We start from the raw sequence: 7,752 nt of genomic DNA, 5'->3' as shown, positions 1-7,752 counted from the left end.
GAATTTGAATTCCAGCTATATCTGGATTACTACGGATCTGTGCCGCTAGTGTTTCCTTGCATAAGGCGAACAACAATGAAGATAGAGGGCATCCCTGTCTTGTACCACTTTCAATTTTAAACAGCTCTGAGGGGAAGCCCTGGTGGATCACTCTGGCCGCCAGAGCTGTGTACAATGCTATTATTGCCCTTAGGATTTTACCCCCGAACCCAAATTCCCCAAGCGTGGCCTCCAGGTATGGCCAGTCTATCCTGTGGAAGGCTTTCTCCGCGTCCAAGCTTAACACTAGTCCCTGGATCTTGTTGGCATTGATAAAGTCAATTATATCTACAATCCTCCTGGTATAGTCGGCCGCTTGCCTATCTCGAACAAAGCCAACCTGATCTGGGTGGATCAGTCTCGGCAGGACAGCACTATTGGCCAATAATTTAGAATAGATTTTGACATCCGAATTGATCAGAGATATCGGCTGGTAACTTTGACAATTTGTGGGATCTTTATCTTTTTTATGAATCAAGGAGATTAACACCTGAAGCATCTGCTCTGTGATGGGCTCCCCAGCTAGAACCCCATTAAACAGCCTACACTTGTATGGGGCCAAGATCTCAATACACTTCTTGTAATATAGATTGGAGAACCCATCCGTTCCCGGGGCCTTAGAGGACTTCAGGTTTTTAAAAACCTCTGTTAGCTCCTCTAACGTAAAATCTGTCTGAAGGGCCTCCACCCCGTCCAACCGCGGTAATGCTGCTTCCGTCAGGAACATCCGCAGTGCGCCGCTCATCTTTGAGCTATGAGCCACCTTCTGCCCATTGTATAACCATTCATAATAGGTTTTAAATTCTTCCACTATACGTTTGGGGTTGGAGGATGTTTCTCCTTTTTGTGTCTCCTAATTGCATGTATGTTGTAATTTGGTTGCCTATTCCGGATTCTGTTGGCTAACATGGTATCTGGCTTGTTGGCTTTTTCAAAGAATTTCCTCTGTGTCCAACTCAGGTCTTTCTCAGCCCAGGAGGTGAGTAGAAGGTTAAGTTCAATCCTTACATCCTTCAGCTCTTTTAAAGTATCCCCTCTACCTGTTCGGCTATGGAGTGTAGAGAGCTCATGTAACCTCCTATATAGCTGTGCCAATTTGGCATCCCTTTGTTTCCTTCTCCTAGCTGCCATACTTATCAATACTCCCCTCATTGTGGCCTTGTGAGCCTCCCACAGCGTTGTGTGGGATTCTACACTGCCCATTTTGATTTGGAAAAACTGCCTTATCTCGTCTTTAACCGACTGTGCTAAGTCTGGTATCTTATTCAGCGACTCCTTAAGCTTCCAATTTGCTCCTGGGCTAACTGGACTAATTTGTGTGCTCCTTAGCTCTATCGATGCATGATCCGACCATGAAATGTCATGTATTTTGGTATCGGAAATCTGTGGAACAATTCTGTTTGACACAAAGAAGTGGTCGATCCTACTGTAACTGTCGTGAGGATGTGAGTAAAATGTGTAACAACGCTCGCCAGGGTGTTGTTCCCTCCATATATCCACGAGGCTCCCTCTATTGAGCCCTTCCTGCAGAGCCGAAGCGCTCGCCTTTCTGTCTCTCTGCTGCTGTGGGGACCTATCTATCCGTGGGTCATTAACCTTATTAAAGTCTCCCGCTAGATATAAACGTTATTGCCATGTGTATACGTGGAATGGACCTCTGTGTGATCTATATGACCCTCTCCTACCCAGTCTTTGTGGCCAGCTGTAGTACCAGGACCGTCTGTATTGTCTCTTTGTTGCCTCTGCGCCTCTTCTGCCTCCTCAGGGGAAATCTGGTGTGGAGGACGGGATACACATATAGGGTTGACAGGGAAAACAAACATCATATATACATGAACAAGAAAGCATTTTGGTCTCTGTAGACCTAGGGTTTGGTGCCCGGGGGGTACCACCTACGCCTTGGACCCTCCCTCCTACTGGTCAAGGCCCAGTAGCCGCCCATGAGTCTCTGGGACTTTGACAGAACTGCAGGCTAGACCCATGGCTCTGTCCCACCAGCGCATGCCTACGGGTGGAACTGGAGGCCCTCCACCCCCACCCACCGGCAAATCTGAAACTATACTAACTATTTTTATTATCTGTAATTACTAACTCAATTAAACGAACTAACCATGCCAACTATACATCCTTAACTATTTGTGTATTCTATAACTGTTGAACTACCTTGGAGTATATGAAGCCTCTCCTCTCTATGTGATGCACAACTCCCCCTCTCCCTGCTGAGACAAACTTCCCTAATCCTCACCCTCTGTCTTCCATTCCTTCCCATCATCGCAGTCCCTCTGATCTCGCTTTTTATTTTTGCCACCCTGTCCCCACCCTCCCTCCCATTTGGGTCCCCCTCTCACCGCCTCTGTGTGGGACCTGCTTGGAGAGGCATTCCTTCGGGGCCAGACCACCTTACGTTGTCCGAGTTCTGGCAATGCCCCCTCCTCCCCCTTCCCCAGCCTCCCACAGCTCCCCGGCGACGGAATACGCGCATCCCCACCAGAGAGTTCCCCTCCGTCCCTCAGCTCCTCTTCCGGAGGTCGCCTGACTCTCCACCCGCGTCATCTTGCCCTCGCCTGATCTCCATGAAGGACCTCCCCCTGATGTCATCTGGAGTGTCCCCCAGGGGGCTGTCTTTAAGCGGTGGTGGGCATGACTGAAGGCAGGCTCAGCAGACATACAGAGGGTTCGCGCCAAAACAACCTCCACCATGATCCTCTTCGTGCCTTCCCCCCTTCTTCGTGGGTTCTGTGCCTCGCCGCCATTTTTGCTCAACCTGCTTTCTCTTGTTGTCTTGCCCATGTCGTCTCCTCCCAGCCTTACAGAGCCCCCATTCGTCCTCCGGGGGACAGAGCGGCTGCTGCAGCTTCTCACATGGCTCTCCCTCCAAGGCAATGCACTGTTAACGGGTTTAAAACTTTTTACAACAGCTTAATGAGGCTGGCCCTTTAAGGCTTAATTGGCACTTGGGATCCACTCCCCCGCCTTCTCTTTCCGCTTCCCGGCCGACGTGCTCACAGTCTTCCAGTCCCTCGACTGAGAAGGACACTCTTCCGGGACCTCTGGGTAAGTGGTTTTTTTCGGCGATGCCAATCTTCTTGAGGAACGCCTCTCCCTCTGAGATGTGTTAAGTGTATGGGGCCAGCCATTCTTTATCACAAGCAGGGCGAATGGGAAGGCCCACCGGTACCTAATGTCCCTGTCCCTCAACAGCCTTGTAATTGGCTGTAGGGCTCTCCGTCTCGCCAGATTTATCGGAGAAATGTCCTGGAATATGGCCATTTTGATTCCGTCAAAGGAAACCGGGGGGGGGGGGTTGTTCTGGTAATTTTACAGATCTCCTCCTTTGTCCTATAGTGATGAAGACGGAGGATCACATCGCGTGGGGGGTTATTTGACAGAGGCTGGGACCGCAGGGCTCTGTGGCACCTGTCCATGCGCAGTTCTGCCTCGGCCACTCTCTTTTCTAGCACCCCTATCTTGGCGACGGCTTCCCTCTGGCACCTTGTGCTTGCTTCCATTTTTTCCACCAGCTCGTTAGTGCGTGTGCCAATGGTCCAGATGTCCTTGCGCAAGTTTTCAACCTCCCCCCAAAAGAAGGTTTTTAGGTCCGCTAAGAGCTGAGCTATTTCTCTTTTAATGGTCCCTGGTTGCTCTGCCAAGGCTCCCTCTGTCTCTGCTGCAGAGTCTGTATCGGAGACCACCATATTCTCTTCCTCTCGTGCCTTGCCGGCTCCCGCAAAATATGCTGCACGTCCACCTTCCTTTTATTCTTTTGCCTTGTCGTCGTCATCTCTATATGTTCTTCTATCCTGCTGTATATAAGTTTTTCCCAACTGAGTTCGTAAATTGTATGTTTTATGAATTATTTTGCCGGCGGTTAGCGGAGCATTCAAACGATGCCACCATCTCCGCTCCCGTCGCGCATGCAATTTTGAAAAGGTGGGCTTTTCAAAATCGCTCTGTTCAAAATAGCAGAGCAACCGGCTTAGTTTGGAAGCTCGGAAAGTCTTCCTCACAAACGCGAGGACCAAGTTCTGAGAATTGAACGTAGTGGTCACAGCTGGGATTGTAAACCAAAAAGAGGACCAGGATAACTGGGTGTATATCCCGATCAGGGTAAGCTCCTCCAAGTGGCTATCCTGTGTGATGGTGAGGGGGTAACCAGGCTCAATGACAAAGTTTAAGAGAACTTGGTTACCTCTGCTCCATGTGTAAAGATCATAGTGTCAGCTCTTTTACCCAATTGCCATGTATGCATCTCTGACACTTTTAAATTATGTGACAATTCAGTATTTTTTGTATTTTGCCTTTCCAGGGGTGCTGGGCAGCAGAGCGAGTGAGGCTGGGAGTTTGAGGGTGGGTTTTGCGGATAAACTTCAATCATTTTCAAAGATTGTTGCTATTTAGCGAGAATCCCGAGTTATGGGATACCCCAAAGATGTAACCAGGAATCAGGTAATATTCTCAGGCACATTGAAGCACAGTGCTCTGGCAAACCCTGGAAATGTTCTTGCGACTCACCCCCAGGGTTCCCTGCTTCACCACAAACTGGAAAAGTTAAAGGGGCATGGTGAATCAAGGTACCCCCAGAATGTCCCGGGGTCCCTAGCATAAGGTGGGGTGCCCAGACCATGCCCAAGTCACCCTGAACCAGGTATAGGGGTTCAGGAGGTGCTCCAGCTACAGTATGTCCAAAAGCTGTGAGGGTTTTTATTGTGTGGGCAAAGTTAAAGCCAGGATTGTGCAGTGTGCCAGGATAAGGCTGATAAGAATAGGGAACATACAAGAATAGATCTGTCTCTATTTTTATGTAGGATAATAAAGACCTTTTAATTATTTTCTCTGGTGAGTTCCCGATCTTTTTCCTACAGCAAGCGTTTCGCACCCAAGTGCTTTGTCAGAGGTCACGAGAGGTCACTCTTACGCGCTGCGCTGATTGGCTGAGGCAGTAGCTGCATACCAGGAAGTGCGGGCTGTTTATCATTGTGACGATAGGCTGTGTCGGCCTTCCTTAATAAAGGGGGAACCCGGCTGGCTGCCCCTGAAACCATATGGTATGGGCTGAGAGTGTCAGCTCTTGTGTCCAAATGTTGGTTCTCTGTGTTTTAAAACTCCAATGTATTATGTTTGTCCTGTAATTTAAACCCAGGTTGGTGACACAAGGCAGTGTGAATTAGCATGTGAATTAAATGTGAATTAGCATTTCAATGCCCCAGCTCAGAAAGGGTTTCCAAGCCCAAATCTCCCCAATTTATTTCCCTTATAAGTATAAGGTTCCCCAGATTATATTCTGTAAGGAAGTATACTTTATATTGTGTTTTAATGTTTACTATAAGGTTCTATACAGAAAGCACAGGCATATGGGTAATATGCTGGCTAGTTTGCATAGATTCCATAGTTCTAAGAGGAGAGGAATGGCAGAGGGGGGAAACCATTTGGTGAGCAGGATGTTGATTAAGATGTCTTTGTTCTAAGTAGACACAGCGGAGCCAGGTATAAAACGGCTCTGGATGTCAGAACTGATAAGCAAGGTTTCTATTGGCAAGTTTTGAATTTATCCCTCCTATGAGTGAATGCGTAATTTCAATCCCTGCTTTAATTGGCTATTACTCTCCTCAATGATTTAGATAGGATTTCAGCCTATATAAGAGCGTGCTGTAAAAGCATCTCTCTCTCTCTTGTTCCTGGTGGAGGTCTGAAGACAAGCAGCCTCTGGCAGGCCTCTCCCTTCTGATGCTTCTGTGAAAGAGCTATTCACACCTGGAAGCATGGGGAGGCCTAGCCAGCAGGCTGGATTTCGGTCCAGGAGCCCAAGGTCCTATCAAGGTAAGCCTTTCCTGAACAGGCGCCTTGCAACTAGGAAAGGGTAGATCTCTTCCCCAGACCCCCGTAAGTGTGTATATTCTCTGTTTCTTGTATTTCTGTGTGTTTCCGAGGTCTTGTCCGAATAAACCGCAATTTATTTTACTGCCTGTTTTGCCTTGTGACTGATCCCTTAAATATAAATGTGAATTGGGCCTGGTCTCCCGTGACAGGCTTATTTTCTGGTGGCAGCTGGTGGGATCATAGGGCTTTGCACTATAACTTCCTGCGGGGAATTATAGGACAAAGTGAGCTTGTGGATTGCAAGCTCTCAAAACAAGTAGTTCCGGAAAACACGCTATACAAAGCAGGGAATCACACTGTTCAGTGTCACTTAGGTTATTAGTGCCTGAAAGGAGAAGATGTGGTCCCCAACAGGAAGGTATGTGTCCTGGGATCATGCATCTGTGATTGGCCGGTGTGAGAAGTATGGGTTGCCTACCCACGGCAGACCCATGGCAGTCCTATGCCAGGACTTGGAGTGGCATGAAGCCCGCGGGGCTGACTGCACTCCTGGGGTAGTGGTCCTAGCCACTACCGGCGGGACAGTGAGCCCGGAGAGCGAGCCCCTCAAGACTGTCTTGGAGGGGGACCTCAACCCTCCTGTGGCTCCCCCTGAAGCCGTTCTTACCACGGTATGCGAACTGCTAACACTCTATGACCGGTTGTGTCCGAACGCGACGGTAAAGCAGAGGATGCAGTTCTGCCCAGTAGTAGAGCGCGTTGCGGGACGCATTGCCCTCCTCCCACCTGGGGAGAGGGCTGGAGCAACCTGGGCCGTGGTACTGAGCGCCCAGGCGGCAGATGGTGTGTCCACGGGGGCACAGTCCCAGAAGCGGGTCGTAAACCCCGCAGGAGTGCCAGTGAATCAGGCACTCCCCAGAGCTGACACTCTCCTCCGGGAGAGTCAGCTGAAGGCCAAGGTGGCAGAGGGAGTGATCAGCCATGCTGATGCTGGGGATCTTGCCTCCCTGAAAGCCACCGTACTGGCTGAGGATGGTGCCACCCCGGCACCATGCCTCGTGGTCCCCGGAAGGGCGACCGGTGCTGCATCCACCCAGATGGTGGAGGGCTGTGTGTCCCACAAGACACAGCCCAAGCAGCAGGTCCAGAACTCCGCAGGTGTGCCGGTGGAGCTAGTGCCATCGGTAGTTGCACCCCCTCTAGTCTCAGAGCAGGGGAGGGAGCAGCTTAGCGCCAAGGGAGTTGCTGGAGAGGGCAGCTGCACTGAGTCCAGTGATGTTGCCCACAGGGAAGCCTCTGTGCAGGCTGAGGGTACCACTCTGGTGCCCTGCCTTGGGTCCACCCCAGTGGGGGAGGACTGTGTGCCCGCGTGGGCACCGTCCCAGAAGCGGGTCGTAACCCCCGCAGGAGTGCCAGTGAATCAGGCACTCCCCAGAGCTGACACTCTCCTCCGGGAGAGTCAGCTGAAGGCCAAGGTGGCAGAGGGAGTGATCAGCCATGCTGATGCTGGGGATCTTGTCTCCCTGAAAGCCACCGTACTGGCTGAGGATGGTGCCACCCCGGCACCATGCCTCGTGGTCCCCGGAAGGGCGACCGGTGCTGCGTCCACCCAGATGGTGGAGGGCTGTGTGTCCCACAAGACACAGCCCGAGCAGCAGGTCCAGAACTCCGCAGGTGTGCCGGTGGAGCTAGTGCCATCGGTAGTTGCACCCCCTCTAGTCTCAGAGCAGGGGAGGGAGCAGCTTAGCGCCAAGGGAGTTGCTGGAGAGGGCAGCTGCACTGAGTCCAGTGATGCTGCCCGAAGGAAAGCCTCTGTGCAGGCTGAGGGTATCACTCTGGTGCCCTGCCTTGGGTCCACCCCAGTGGTGGAGGACTGTGTGCTGGCATGGGCACAGT

The sequence above is a fragment of the Ascaphus truei genome, unplaced genomic scaffold (assembly GCF_040206685.1).
Source record: "Ascaphus truei isolate aAscTru1 unplaced genomic scaffold, aAscTru1.hap1 HAP1_SCAFFOLD_846, whole genome shotgun sequence".
In the NCBI taxonomy this organism is placed as follows: Eukaryota; Metazoa; Chordata; class Amphibia; order Anura; family Ascaphidae; genus Ascaphus; species Ascaphus truei.
Note: the sequence above shows the minus strand (reverse complement) of the source record.